The following is a 16,538-nucleotide window of genomic DNA, read 5'->3' on the forward strand; positions in this document are numbered from 1 at the left end:
GGGTCAAAGTATGCGTATTCACCTGAAGTCAGCCTGCAAACTGCAATGACTGTTCCTCCCATGACTAGCAAAGCATAGCGAACCGCTGAAGCCAAACACTGTAGTCCCTGTTCAAGGCTCGGAAGGTGAGCTGTACCATCAAATGTGCCATAATGAGCAAACTGAGACATGTCCACTTGATACTCGTGTCTGCGGCTGGTGACCACTGTGGGAAGCTCATCACAGGCTAGAAACACGCTGTTCACAAACCTCTTCTGCATCTGAATACACGGCATGGCCTTTGTCCAACACACGGTTAAGATCGGCTCTGGTAATGAATTCATCCTCGTGTAAGAATGAGAGGAAACCAAACTGTTCGCCATGCATTGCTGATTCCTGTACTTTCCATACTTAGCAGAAGCCTGGCTTCGGGATGCACAGATGCTACTCACTCGTGGATGAGTTTCACTGTTTGTAATCTGTACATGAACGGTCCTGGAGTTTCTCCATCACACTGCGTTTGCATAGTTACCTGGGTTCAGTCTGGATTACCTGCTGTACTTTAGCATTTGGCACAGATGATGAGCAAACACCTCTCTTTACCACATCTGCATAAGACACTGCAGCTGTCTGAGCACTGCTCTGCACTTCTGGACTGGGAATACTTGCAACAGACACCTTTACCTCCTCACCACTCTGAGAAACATTTACCTGTTCCTTCTCCTTTTGCCGTCTAAGCTTCTGGGACAGCGACCTTTGACCTTTCCTTGGCATTTTGTGCAAGTACAAACTGGACCTTATATTTATACACAAATGTAAACAAATTCAACCTGTATACACTGAAAAACTAATCTATTAAATGGAGAAATGTAAACTATACAAATGGTAAAGTGTTCTTATAACTATGTAATTGATGTAAAAGGCTGACTTAAATACAAACTCTATATAAAACTTATTGAAAGTTCTTTAAAAACAGTTTTATTGTAGCTTTTCAAAAACTGTATATTGTTACTTCTATTTTTTTAACCAGACTGGATAACAAATAGGTCTATACTTCTGTAAAGCAATATACAGAATAAATCTCAACAATCAACAGTCTATAATAAAACTCTTAACTTTTAAGTAGACTTTGTGTAAATCTTAAGATATCTAATACTTTAAGCAAATATGAGTGATGGTGTGGTGATCAGATGACAGGCGATGAAGATTCTTCAGCTGGATGTTCTGCAGCAGTCAGGAAACAGGAAGTCTGGGTTCTCAGGGCAGCCTCTAGATGACAATTGTAACTGAATACTTACAGAGTGACAAAAAAGGGTTTGTCCTTAAATAATAATAGTATAAACTTGCAGTCAAATGTTATAGCCAATGAAACAGACTTGAAAAATATATTTGAATCCAATTATTATCTATGTGAATATAACAGTCTGAATGTATGTATTACAAAATAACCAGATTATCTTATTACAAATAAACCTTGAAAAAGGTGTGTATTTTATATAATTTATCAAAGTAACTGCACACGTAAGCCAAGCTATCAGTGTTTATTCCAAAGTGTAATGTAAAAATTAAATGACAAATGTAGGACTGTGTAAGTAGTTTCTACTGTGAGTTCTACTGTAGTGTAATTCTACTACTGTAATTTCAAGTTTCTACTTGTGATTTCCAGCAAAATGACTGGATGTGAGAGAGTTTAACGACAGGAAAGATGGAGCAGTGAGAGCAGAGATCTCTCAGAATTCTGAAAACAGATCGACGAAGTTCTGGTAACTTCAATTCCAAAAACTTAGATTCTGGTAAAACTTGATTTCAAGTCACAGGATTGCGTTTCAACTCAGGTTCAAGCTTGTCAACTTAGATAGAGCTCATGGCGGAGAAATGATAGAAGATAGAATGGCTTGTCAAAAAGATGGAGCAGGGAGAGGGAGAGTGATAGGACAGACTGAATTGCTTGTTAATGATAGAGGGAGAGGGTATTCTGCAGCAGGTCACCTGTAAGACAGAAAGAGACTGGAATTAGGCATATTTTCAATAAACATGGCTTCCAAGTATTTTTCTGACTATAAGGCACATTTAAAAGCCTTTAATTTTCTCAAAAAATCAACAGTTTACCGTATGTATTAATTCTGGCTGTGCTTGCTGACCTCAAACCAATTTTATGTGTTACACGGCGCTCAAACATCTGTCAAAATGTTTTAGTACGACTTTGGAAAGCTACAAAGCTGCAGCGCTTGATGGATTGTTGGAGCATTACAGCTACAGTAGTCAGGTGCCTCGCGGAGTAATTCCTATTGTCCTTAAACATAATATTATGGTGTGTGTATGAGAATCTGGCACCTGTTTAGAGACATGCGTACGAAGCAGATTTCAAACCGATCAATCCATGAAGAATTTGATAGATTTGTGGAAGAGGACTGAACAGAAAAAGTTAGTGTATTGTTATGTGTTACCACTGAAAAATGTTGAGAGTTACTGTGAATGAGTTGAATAGTTTGAGTTATCTGAATATTTGGTTAGCTGCATACGCCTTATAACCCGAAAATACAGTACATTACCGTTAACATAAAAGTAAACAATACTGTTTCTACATATTTCAGTCACATTTGGGGTATGTTTAATACACAGCCATAAGCACTCCACTAAATCTAGGACATACTTATAATGACCGATTTAAAGGCCTAATTAAAAATATATATGACCATAATTTCTTTGTAGATCATTTAACCATAAAATACAGAAATGAATGCTGTATCTGTGCTTTTGATTGTTTCCAGTCATCAACAAAATCTTTAATTATAAAAGACTAATTCAAAGAGCAGTTTTCAGACAGTGACTTAATTATTGAAGGGAAAGAAGCTTTTGAAATCCACAAGGCCCTATTTGAAGACTTAATTGTACCTAAACTGCTGTTCATGAGCTGCTCTAATGTGAAAAAATATGTGCTGCTACAATAACCTACGGACCTCTGTAGGTCTGGAAATGTTTACACAGACTTTACTAGGATTTGATGACTTTTGATGATCACCAATAGCTGTGCTCACTCACACCACTACACTGAATCTCCTATCATGAGAAACATTTCCCAGCACTGCACCTCAGAAAAACCTTTACTTACCAGACTTGAGACGATCAGATCAGCAGTCTAGAGAAAGGAAACAATTCATCAGATCACTGTTAGATGATTCAGACTGTTGAGCCTCTTCACACACAATCCAATTTACTGTGACACAAATTAACTAGTAAAATCCTAAATTACTTTAAGCTTTTTTAAGTTTACTGTAGTCTGAAGAGGAGATAATTGAACTGCAGGGTCTCACATGGCTTTAGCATGTGTAATAAAAGCATTATTACTACAGAAATGCAAAGAACAGGCACCAATATTTGTTGGCACAAGTGCAGGATACACCAAATATTTCCTACACAGAAGCCTTGTGGCTCAAACATTTTCTACAACAGGTCAGTGCTAATAAAGTGTGAAAAATCAAAACTTTTAATGTCCTTTCAGGTTAAAAACATTAAATACAAAGTAATTCTTGTAATCAGAAGCAACAGAAAACCTCATCATGTTTTACATGATGAGGTTTTACATGTAAATATTGACATGTTACAATAACAGAGGTGCAGAATGTTTGTGATTAAAATTAAATGTCCTAAAATATTACACTAAAAAGTCCTTTCATTGTACCCGTTGCTAGGAATATTTATGTATTTTGCAATGTCCCTTTTTGGCAACATTTCTATTTAATTGTAAAATCATTATATTCACTAAATAAGTAATAAACTAATTAGACACACTGGCTGTAATTTACCTAACAATGTCCACTCACACCTCTGGTTCTCTTCGTTTTTATTATTGCTTAACTGTTAAAGCTATTACTTATACCGAGTGAGGCAAAGTACTTCTACAGTGTTCTGACTTTAATATAATACATCAGCAGAATTTGAGAGACAATATGAATCAATACCTGTGCAGCTCTTAAGTGTTTGAGCCACCACTTATACGGACTCTCCTAAAACACTTTCATTGTTTTGTCTGCTACTTAAATCCACAAACATAAGGACAAAATGAACACCTGGATAAAGACATCTGACATTTAACTGTTTGAATTCAATAAGCCATATGAAATTTAAATCATACATAAATGGGCTACTAAACTTCAGGGACATTTTCAGGGACAGTCAGAGGCCCTGTGTGGGGGCTTTGCTGCTACAGGTCACAAATCTTGTGTTTTTGCCAATCAGTAAATGGAAACGTATCACAAAAAGTCAAACTACTGTATGTAAGTCGTCAAATGTGCTACACAATGCCAGGTTCATACTGCTTCAGTTACAATCACTGTTAACTTACCAGCAAAGGCAAAACCAAAGATCTCGTTCACTCTGTGTAACAAAAGACAAAGCACAAAAATACAGAATGAGACAACTCAAATCAGCATCAGAGTCAATACTGCATCACTCTGTGTAGTCCAAAAGATTCAGTACACTTCTTTGTTTACCACAGCAACAAACAACTCACCTCTTTTTTCTACACCTTATTAAATATTACTGTCTTCATTAAGGTAAAATGTGGTTTCATCCATTTGTAATAAGCCACACAAGTTTCTCAGTTATGTGATAGCTCTATTAGTTTGGTGCTATTAGATAACACAGTAGATTTCATAAGCAGTGATTTGCTACACCTAGCACTGCACACTTTATCAAATTCTGACATCACAATTTCAAAGCATGAACAATCATAAATGAAAGCTTGGATGATATTTTGTAGGCTTCAACATTTGAGTTGGTCTGCATTCAAATTCTGCTTCCTAAAAATATTACCTGCACACAGTATCATTTAATATGCTGTTGTTTTAAATATCTACATATCATATTTATAATATTAATGGTGCACTGCTGCATTTTATTTATTTGAAGGTGGCCTTTTTTAGATTTCATTAATTTTCACAAAGTGAGAAGTTAAACAGAGCTGCAGGTGTAGGTTTTATTTTAAAAAAACAACCTGTACAAACAAGTGTTTGTTAAACAGTTCTTAAAAATTTAACTAAAAACTAAAATTGATTAATTAAAAAAACTTCTTCTTGTTAAGAAATGTCATTATTCTTATATTATGTGTTTTATCCTCACTCTATTGCTCCCTTCTGTTAATTAACCCACAACACAGACACACCGGCACAGGCACGTGACTCTTTTTCTCCCGGCTTTCAGTCAGAGGCGGTAAAATGGCTCCTTTGAAGTTGCCGACCCTGCTGCTCCAGCAGCTAATCAGTGGTTCTAAAATGGCGGCTCATTACCTTACAACCTATAGAATGAGGCCGTTTTAACTGACTGATTTGTGAAGAGGAGAACTAACTTCAGCTTCCCTAAGAGACTCAGAAACACTAACACACTGAATGAACCAAATACAACACAATAACTGTATTAAACAATCAAATGAACCATATTAATTTCACACTAGGCCTATAGGAGCTAGGCTAGGCGTTAGCGCTTAGGGGCATACCAAACACTCCTTTTAAATACTAAAATTACAACGTTTCACTAAAAAAGCAGCCATTGTGTTACTTTAACATGACTTATACTTCGACTGGCTTCATAACTCACTAACAACAACTCGGTAAATCACTCAAACAGCTTATAGACATTTTATTTCAGAGAAGAGAGACAGAGAAGCAGGCTTACCGGCAGGGATGGAGCAGAGACTGGGCGGAGATTAAGGAGTCAGCCAGAGACATAAAAAGAGGCATTCACGGGTAGTGGGAAACTTTGCCATTACACAAAATTGGCATTGAAAACGTGAAAAATATATGTAAATTTAAATATTATTATACTAGATTTTTTTTGCAACAAAAAACAACATGCAGAAATTTAATTCTATAAGTTCATTAAATGTTTCAAACAGGATTCTGTGAATTTGAAATAATGGTTAAAAGACATAAATAAACATAAGGTCAGTATGTTAAAATGTACTGTATTATACATAGATAGATAGATTTATGTAACTGACTGCAGTAATAAGAACAGTCTTCAGGACAGTAGGAGCTGCAGAGGCTCATCTCACTGCTCTGCAGGACTCAAGAGGTTCAGGAGGTCCTTTAACCCCACTGCCATGAGACTTTTTAACAGTGACCCCTGAGTGTTCAATGCACATTTATTTCTTTTTTCTAAAACATAATGGTTGTAATCATATAAATTCCCCCTTGTGGGACTAATAAAGGTATATCAAATATCAAATTGATGAATATGAATTAGTGGTCTGTGATAGTGTATTAATTTGTAGGGAAAAAAAACATGTTGCCCAAGGTGTAATTGAACCCACGACCTTTGGGTTGCAGACCTGTGTCATTACCAACTGCGCCACTGGGAAAGAGAGCGAGCGCCTGGAAAACAGGGTGATGAGCAGTCAGAATTAGATTGCGGTGAGAGGCGAAAAACGCTGTTTTTTGGAGTTACAAAACGTCGTGTAACTCAAAAACTAGGTGGACTAGAAGCATAATTCTTGTACTGGGTGAATCAGCGGACTTTCGTGTACTTTGGCTGTGATTTGCATTGCTCTTTGTACATCTGTCGCTGAGATATGACGAGAGAAGAAAAGGCAGACCTCAGATATGATTGGCTGGCTGGGAAGCCGTGCAGGCCCTGATATGTAAATTTTATATGTATCAGTCCTCACAGAGGATTGGCTGCCTGGGGACCTGGCAGAAATATATACAAATAGTATGATTAAGCATAAATACTACATTTAGTAGAAATACTATGTTTTAGCACAAATACGATAAAATGGCAGAAATACTATAATTAAGCAGAAATACTATATTTGGCAGAAACACTATATTTAGTACAAATCTTATGAAATAGCAGAAATAGTATGATTTAGCAGAAATGCTGTATTTGGCACAAATCTTATGAAATAGCAGAAATAGTATGATTTAGCAGAAATGCTGTATTGGCACAAATCTCATAAAATAGCAGAAATAGTATGATTTAGCAGAAATACTGTATTTAGCACAAATACTGAAAAGCAGCAGAAATGCTATGATTTAGCACAACAGTAATAACTTATAGAAAAATTGGAAAAGCAAAATGGACAGCTGGAAAAATCCTGAACATGCTAAGGGTCCCTCAAATCTAATTGTTAATTGAAAAAAAAAAATCAGCAAAAAAAGTATAACAGTCACACAATCACAAATATGGGCACATATGGAAACACACATGCACAGAGAGACACACACAGGACCAAATTCAGTCAACCAGTTTAAATATATTGAATTTAAATGATATAATAAGATGCTCCCATCAAAAGGCTCTCTCTCGCTCTCTCTCTCTCTCTCTCACACACACACACACAGCCTAAAGGGAACAGTATTTGTGCCATGGAGTGTTAACAAGAATCTGAGGTCCATATTACAAAAGCTGCTAAAATCATAAAAGTTTGCAGAATTGTAATAAATGATGAACATGAATTAGTGGTCTGTGATAGTGTATTAATTTGTAGGGAAAAAAAACATGTTGCCCAAGGTGTAATTGAACCCACAACCTTTGGGTTGCAGACCTGTGTCATTACCAACTGCGCCACTGGGAAAGAGAGCGAAGGCCTGGAAAACAGGGTGATGAGCAGTCAGAATCAGATTGCGGTGAGAGGCGAAAAACCCCGTTTTTTGCAGTTACAAAACGTCATGTAACTCAAAAACTAGGTGGACTAGAAGCATAATTCTTGTACTGGGTGAATCAGCGGACTTTGGTGTACTTTGACTGTGATTTGCATTGCTCTTTGTACATCTGTCGCTGAGATATGACGAGAGAAGAAAGGGCAGACGCCAGATATGATTGGCTGGCTGGGAAGCCGTGCAGGCCCTGATATGTATTTGTATGTATCAGTCCTCACAGAGGATTAGCTGCCTGGGGACCTGGCAGAAATATATAGAAATAGTATGATTAAGCATAAATACTACATTTTTTAGAAAAACTATATTAAGCACAAATCCTATAAAAAGCAGAAATACTATATTAAGCAATATAAATATCCTCTAAAAATCCTATAAAAAGCAGTAAAACTGTACTATGATTTGGTAGAAAAACCCTAATTAAATCAAAAATACTAAATTTAGCAGAAATAGCAGAAACACTATATTTAGCACAAATCTTATGAAATAGCAGAAAGAGTATGATTTTGCAGAAATGCTGTATTTAGCACAAATACTGAAAAGCAGCAGAAATGCTATGACTCAACACAATAGTAATAACTTAAATAGAAAAATTGGAAAAGCAAAATGGACAGCTGAAAGAATCCTGAACATGCTAAGGGTCCCTCAAATGTAATTGTTAAATGAAAAAAATCAGCAAAAAAAAGTATAACAGTGACACAATCACAAATATGGACACATATGGAAACACGCATGCACAGAGAGACACACACAGGATCAAATTCAGTCAACCAGTCTAAATATATTGAATTTAAATCATATAATAAGATGCTCCCATAAAAACTCTCTCTCGCTCTCTCTCTCTCTCTCTGTCACACACACACACACACACACACACACACACACATACACACACACACACACACACAGGGAGAGAGAAGTAAGTTTCTAGCTCAGTCAAGCAGCCTGGGAGCTGCTGAATTTGAATCCACCAATCAGAGAGCCTGTGCACTTTTTCCCGCCAAAACAGGTGCATGCAGCACAGAGAGACACAGGATTTCTGCAGTCTATTTCTCATAATGACGACTCCCCTCAAACAAATGACCATAATTTCCCAACTATAGGGGCTAGAACGGTCATTCTTACACCGTTTTGTTCAGAAGAGATGGGGGAATCTTAAAGTGTTGACAATGTATCATTAAAATATGAATTATTAAAGATATTTGACTTCTAATGCACCATAACTGAGTAGAGCAAAGCAAAAACTGCCTTGACTTGCCCTCAAACAACGCTTTCTAACTCTAAATCTATTTGGAGTATCAATATCATTTTTTCACCGTAAGAGACAGCAGGCTTTGGTGAACAATCATGGAAATTTTCAGGTCTCTGTGGAAATCCAACAAAAAGTTATGACGAGAGAAAAAAGTGGTTCATTTCCAGAGTTTGAAATCTGAAGAAATCTGAGCGAAGGACGAATTTCCTACGCTCAAACAAGTGTAACTCATCTCAGAACGGTAATAGGTGAGAAAAAAATTCTTGAATTGTGAGCGTCAGGAGTGTCTGAAGATATACTGGGACAAGCCTCATGTTTTAACTTCGCTTCGTTAAGGAGATATGACGATTCGAATATGCCTCTCATTACAGAAATCAAGCGGTGATTTTGAACAAACTCTCCATTGACTTTCTATGGAGAGTTTTCAGACTTTGTGTTGCTCTGAGGAGATTTGCCAAAATTCTATAAGTCTCACAACAATGATGGTGACATTTTCGGAAAGCCAGCAAAAATACCTACGTTTTGATGTATAATTTGTGGAAGTTGAGTGAAAATTGAGCAAGTAGCAAGAAGTTGTTCGGACATGAAGAGAAGACTGCGAAACCTACAGTGGCACACTGGAAGCCAAGTGCATAGCAACCATAACAACGCATGTATTTTGTGAAAAATCACAATTTTCCAACTCAAAACTTTAAGAGGCATAAAAATAAAACGGTAAAAGATTTGAAAAATCTGATTTATTCCTGAATAGCCCAATAATTTGAGAACATTTTAAAGTTTGAATGGTTGTTCTACGTGAAAGTAGGAAAAAGTACTTAAGTTTCAAAAACAAGCAAAATTTAGCAGAATTGCAGAAGTTTCCCATTCATTTCAATGGGACAAATTAAAGGAAAAAAGTGTAATATTTTAAAAAGTATAACAGTAATAAACACCAAAAGATATAGCGATCATTAGCAGAAATAGCAGAATAGTTTAAAATTTGAACGGTGAAAATCGGCTGAAAATTGTGGAAGTAGTTAAGTGCCAAAAAAAGTGAAAAAGTGGCAACTAGAATAATAATAATAAAGTATAAAGAATAAAGAGAAACAGGAACTCAATAGTGTGGATGCTTAAAGCATCCACACAACTAGAAAAATTTGCATTTCCTGCGAAAATGCAGTGTGGATGCTGGAACGCTGAAGCTGTCAGCTGAAACTAGCTGAAAAAGCTGAAAAGTTGCAGAAATTGTAAAAACTTTGCAGAAGCAAAGGAACGTTGCTAAAATGTAGTAACTTAGCAGAACTGCAATATCTTAGAGGAAACATAATACTTGGCAGAAATACAATAGCATAGCAGAACTTAGCAGAAATATTGTAACTTACCAGAAACACGATAACTTCCCAAAAATACAAGAATTTCGGAGAAATAGTATAAGATAACAGAAAGAATATATTTAGCCAAACATTCTTAAACATTACAGAAATACTACTCTATAGCAGAAATGATATATTTAGAAAGAAAAATATAATATAGTAGAAATACTATGATTTAGCAGAAATCCTACAATATAGCTCAATAACAATGATTTAGAACAGATATTATGATTGAGCAGAATAGTAATAACTTAAGTGAAAATATTGGAAAGGTAAAATGACAAGCTGAATAAAAAGGAACATGGTTAAGTTTGCTCAAAACTAATTTTTGTTCACCTGTGAAAAAATAAAATAAAAATACATTTAGAAATACAAATAAGAACAGCCAACAGATACACACAAAATTAAATATGGATACACAAATCAACAAATACACACAAAATCAAATATGGATACACAAATGTACAGAGAGACACACACACAGGGTCTATGCCAGTCAACCAGTCTGAATATATTATATTTTTATCCAACAATGAGATGCTGCCCTAAAAAGGGCTTTGTGTGTGTCTTTCTCACACACACACACACACACACACACAAGATCCAATTCAGTCAACCAGTCTAAATATATTGAGTTTGAATCTTACAATGAGATCATCCCATAAAAAGGCTTTCTCTCGTTCTCTCTCTCTCCCTCTCTCTCTCTGTCACACACACACACACACACACACACACACATACACACACACAAGATCCAATTCAGTCAACCAGTCTAAATATATTGAATTTAAATCTTACAATGAGATCATCCCATAAAAAGGCTTTCTCTGTCTCTCTCTCTCTCTCTGTCACACACACACACACACACACACACACACACACACACACACACACACACACAAGATCCAATTCAGTCAACCAGTCTAAATATATTGAATTTAAATCTTACAATGAGATCATCCCATAACAAGCCTCTCTCTCTCTCTCTCTCTCTGTCACACACACACACACACACACACACACACAAGATCCAATTCAGTCAACCAGTCTAAATATATTGATTTTGAATCTTACAATGAGATCATCCCATAAAAAGGCTTTCTCTCTCTCTCTCTCTCTCTCTCTGTCACACACACACACACACACACACACACACACAAGATCCAATTCAGTCAACCAGTCTAAATATATTGATTTTGAATCTTACAATGAGATCATCCCATAAAAAGGCTTTCTCTCTCTCTCTCTCTCTCTCCCTCTCTCTCTCTCTGTCACACACACACACACACACACACACACACACACACAGGGAGAGAGAAGTAAGTTTCTAGCTCAGTCAAGCAGCCTGGGAGCTGCTGAATTTGAATCCACCAATCAGAGAGCCTGTGCACTTTTTCCCGCCAAAACAGGTGCACGCAGCACAGAGAGACACAGGACTTTTGCAGTCTATTTCTCATAATGATGACTCCCCTCAAACAAATGACCATAATTTCCTAACCGTAGGGGCTAGAACGGTCATTCTTACACCGTTTTGTTCAGAAGAGATGGGGGAATCTTAAAGTGTTGACACTTTATCATTAAAATATGAATTATTGAAGATATTTGACTTCTAATGCACCATAACTGAGTATAGGCAAGCGAAAACTGCCTTGGCTTGCCCTCAAACAACGCTTTCTAACTCTAAATCTATTTGGAGTATTGATATAATTCTTTCACCGTAAGAGACAGCAGGCTTTGGTGAACAATCATGGAAATTTTCAGGTCTCTGTGGAAATCCATCAAAAAGATATGACGAGAGAAAAAAGTGCCTCATTTCCAGAGTTTGAAATCTGAAGAAATCTGAGCGAGGGACAAATTTCCTACCCTCAAACAAACCCAATTCATGGCCAAATGGTAATAGATGAAAAAAAAATTCTTGAATTGTGAGCGTCAGGAGTGTCTGAAGATATATTGGCACAAGCCTCATGTCTTAACTTCGCTTCGTTCGGGAGATATGACGATTCGAAAATGCCTCTCATTACAGAAATCAAGCGGTGATTTCAAACGAACTCTCCATTGACTTTCTATGGGGATTTTTGGGACTTTGTGTTGCTCTGAGGAGATTTGCCAAAATTCTATAAATCCCACAACAATGATGGTGACATTTTCTGAAAGCCAGCAAAAATACCTACGTTTTGATGTATAATTTGTGTGGGTTAAGTGAAAATTGAGCGAGTAGCAAGAAGTTGTTCGGACATGAAGAGAAGATTGAAAAAGGAAGAGTGGCTCACTTAGAACCAACTGCATAGCAACCATAACAACGCATGTATTTTCTGAAAAATCAGAAAAATGAATCTCAGAACTTAAAGAGGGATAAGATGAAAATGGTAACAGATATGAAAAAGCTGAATCAGACAGGAATAGCCCAATAATTTGTGAACATTTTAAAATTTGAATGGTTGTTCTAGGTGAAAGTATGAGAAAGTAGTTAAGTTTCAAAAACAAGCAAGTTTTAGCAGAATTTTGGAAGTTTTCCATTCATTTCAATGGGACAAAAAATTGCATAAAAAGCTTAATATTTTAAAAAGTATAACAGCAAAAAACACCAAAAGTCATAGCACACTTTAGCAGAAATAGCAGAATAGTTTAAAATTTGAACGGTGAAAATCGGCTGAAAATTGTAGAAGGAGATAAACAGCAAAAAACGTACGGAAGCAACTTGAAGAATAACTAGAAAAATTTGCATTTCCTGCGAAAATGCTGTGTGGATGCCATAACGCTGAAGCTGTCTGCTGAAAATGACTGAAAAAGATGAAAAGTTTCTTCTGAAATGAGCAGAAGATACTGAGATTTGTACTGATAAGAGATGAAAGGCTGAAAATTGTGCTTAAAATAGGTGAATCAGCAGAATTTCTACTGAAAAGAGGGAAAGTTGTAGAACGTTGCACTGAAAACAGGTGAATCAGTGGAATTTCCGCTAAAAAAGAGATTTCTGCTAAAAACAACCGAAAAAGCTGGTATTTGTGCTGAAAAGGGATGAAAAAACTCACAATTCTGCTGAAACGGAATGAAGAAGAGGTGTTGGGGTCTTGAGAAGAGTTAAATAAGTTGAACTGATATGGTTGGGTACAAATAGTATGATTTGGCAATAATACTGCGTTTTAGCACAACTACTGAGATTTGATTGAAATACTATGATTTAGAAGAAATATGACTTTGTGCAAATACAATGTTTTGGCACAAATACTATGATTTGGTTGGAATGCTATGATTTGAAACTAATACTATGATTTGGCAGAAATACTATTATTTAGTAGAAATACTATGATTTACCAGAAATACTATGTTTCTCCAAAAGTACTATGATTTTGCAGAAATACTATGCCTTAGGAGTAATACTTTAACATAACAGATATATGATGATTTTGCAGACATTCTGGTTTTACACAAATACTATAATGTGGCAGAAATACTATGTTTTAGCACAAATACTATGATTTGCTATAAATACTACGATTTGGCACATATACTTCATTCAGCAGATATACTATAACAAAACAGAAAGTCTACAACTTAGTAATAATACTATAACATAACAGATATACTATGATTTTGCAGACAGTCTATTTTTTTCCACAAATAGCACAATATGGCAGAAATACTATGATTGTGCAGAAATACTATGTTTCAGTACAAATACCATGATTTGGCATTAATACTGCGTTTTAGCAAACCTGCTGAGATTTGATTGAAATACTATGATGTAGAAGAAATACTATGACTTCGTCCAAATACTATGTTTTGGTTCGAATACTATGATTTGCATCAAATACTATGATTTGGCACAAGTACCATGATTTCGTACAAATACTACGATTTCGCTCAAATACTATGAAATTGCAGTAATACTATGATTTTGAAGAAATACTATGATTTGGTAGAATTACTATGCCTTAGTAGTAATACTATAACATAACAGATATACTGTAATTTTGCAGACATTGTATGTTTTCGCACAAATACTACGATGTCTCTCAAATACTGTGAAATTGCAGTAATACTATGATTTTGAAGGAATACTATGATTTGGTAGAAATACTATGCCTTAGTAGTAATACTATAACATAACAGATATACTGTGATTTTGCAGACATAGTATGTTTTTGCACAAATACTACGATTTCGCTCAAATACTGTGAAATTGCAGTAATACTATGATTTTGAAGGAATACTATGATTTGGTAGAAATACTATGCCTTAGTAGTAATACTATAACATAACAGATATACTGTGATTTTGCAGACATAGTATGTTTTTGCACAAATACTACGATTTCGCTCAAATACTGTGAAATTGCAGTAATACTATGATTTTGAAGGAATACTATGATCTGGTAGAAATACTATGCCTTAGTAGTAATACCATAACATAACAGATATACTGTGATTTTGGAGACATAGTATGTTTTTGCACAAATACTACGATTTCGCTCAAATACTGTGAAATTGCAGTAATACTATGATTTTGAAGGAATACTATGATTTGGTAGAAATACTATGCCTTAGTAGTAATACTATAACATAACAGATATACTATGATTTTGCAGACAGTCTATGTTTTTGCACAACTAGCACAATGTGGCAGAAATACTATGATTTGGCACAAGTACTATGATTTAGTAGAAATACTCTTATTGGCACAAATACTATGTTTCAGTACAAATACTATGATTTGGCAATAATACTGCGTTTTAGCACAACTACTGAGATTTGATTGAAATACTATGATTTAGATGAAATACTATGACTTCGTACAAATACTACTATGTTTTGGTTCGAATACTATGATTTGCAAAAAATACTATGATTTGGCACAAGTACCATGATTTAGTACAAATACTACGAATTGGCAGAAATACTGTGACTTACTAGTAATACTTTAACATAACAGATATACTGTGATTTAGCAGACATAGTATGTTTTTGCACATATACTACGATTTTGCTCAAATACTATGAAATTGCAGTAATACTATGATTTTGAAGGAATACCATGATTAGGTAGAAATACTATGCCTTAGTAGTAATACTATGACATAACAGATATACTGTGATTTAACAGACAATATATTTTTGCACGAATACTACGATTTCGCTCAAATACTATGAAATTGCAGTAATACTATGATTTTGAAGGAATACTATGATTTGGTAGAAATACTATGCATTAGTACTAATACTATAACATAACAGATATACTGTGATTTTGCAGACATAGTATGTTTTTGCACAAATACTACAATTTGGCAAGAAATACTATGTTTGGACACAAATACTATGATTTGCTATAAATACTATGATTTGGCACATATACTATAATCAGCAGATATACTATAACATAACAGAAATTCTACGACTTAGTAGTAATACTATAACATAACAGAAATTTTAATTGGGCACAAATAACATGATCTGGCACAAATACAATGATATGGCAGAAATACTATGATTGGGTACAAATACTATGATTTGGCACAAGTACTATGACTTAGTACAAATACTATGATTTGGCACAAATACTATGATTTAGCAGAAATACTGTGTTTTAACATAAATAATATCTTTTGACAGAAATTTCTGCTAAAAGGTGCTATTTCTGCTTTTTAGCAGAAATACTGCAATTTTGCATAAATACTATGATTTGGCAGATATACTATATTCAGCACATATACTATAACATAACAGAAATACCTCCACCTACTAGTAATACTATAACATATCAGAAATGTCATGATTTGACACAAAAACCATGATTTGGCACAAATACCATGATTTGGCAAAAATACTATGATTACCCAGAATTACTATGATTGAGCAGAAGTACTAAGATGTAGTAGAAGTACTTTGATTTAGCAGAAATACTATTATGGAGGAGTAATACTTTAACATGGGAGAAATATTGATACACACACACATACACAGAGCCTAAAGGGAAAGTGGCTGTTAAGAGTCTGGGCTTGGTATATCTAGGTCAGTTAAATTGGCTGCACCTGCTGTAATCAGCCCTTACACACACAGACATAGAGAGAAGTATGAGTCTTCTTCAGTGTATTTCTCACATTCAGGACTCCCCTTGAACAAATGGCCATAATTTCCTAACCGTAGGGGCTAGAACGCTCATTCTGACACCGTTTTGTTCAGAAGAGATGGGGGAATCTACAGGTCTTCATAATTCAGAGATAAAATATAAATTATTGAAGATATATGACTTGTAATACACTGTAACTGAGTAGAGGCGAAGCAAAACTGCCTTGACTTGCCC

General features: G+C 35.3%; 1 long non-coding RNA gene across 1 annotated transcript; it reads right to left on the reverse strand.

Annotated features, from left to right (window-relative positions):
- Positions 1 to 2,540: 2,540 nt before the first annotated feature.
- LOC112845532 (uncharacterized) lies at positions 2,541 to 5,704 on the reverse strand. Its single transcript, XR_003218372.1, has 3 exons — positions 5,144 to 5,704; positions 4,325 to 4,356; positions 2,541 to 3,118 (listed from the first exon to the last, which is right to left on the reverse strand). It is a non-coding gene; the product is annotated as an uncharacterized LOC112845532 (long non-coding RNA).
- Between the last annotated feature and the right edge of the window lie 10,834 nt (positions 5,705 to 16,538).

This window comes from Oreochromis niloticus, unplaced genomic scaffold (genome assembly GCF_001858045.2).
Source record: "Oreochromis niloticus isolate F11D_XX unplaced genomic scaffold, O_niloticus_UMD_NMBU tig00007772_pilon, whole genome shotgun sequence".
In the NCBI taxonomy this organism is placed as follows: Eukaryota; Metazoa; Chordata; class Actinopteri; order Cichliformes; family Cichlidae; genus Oreochromis; species Oreochromis niloticus.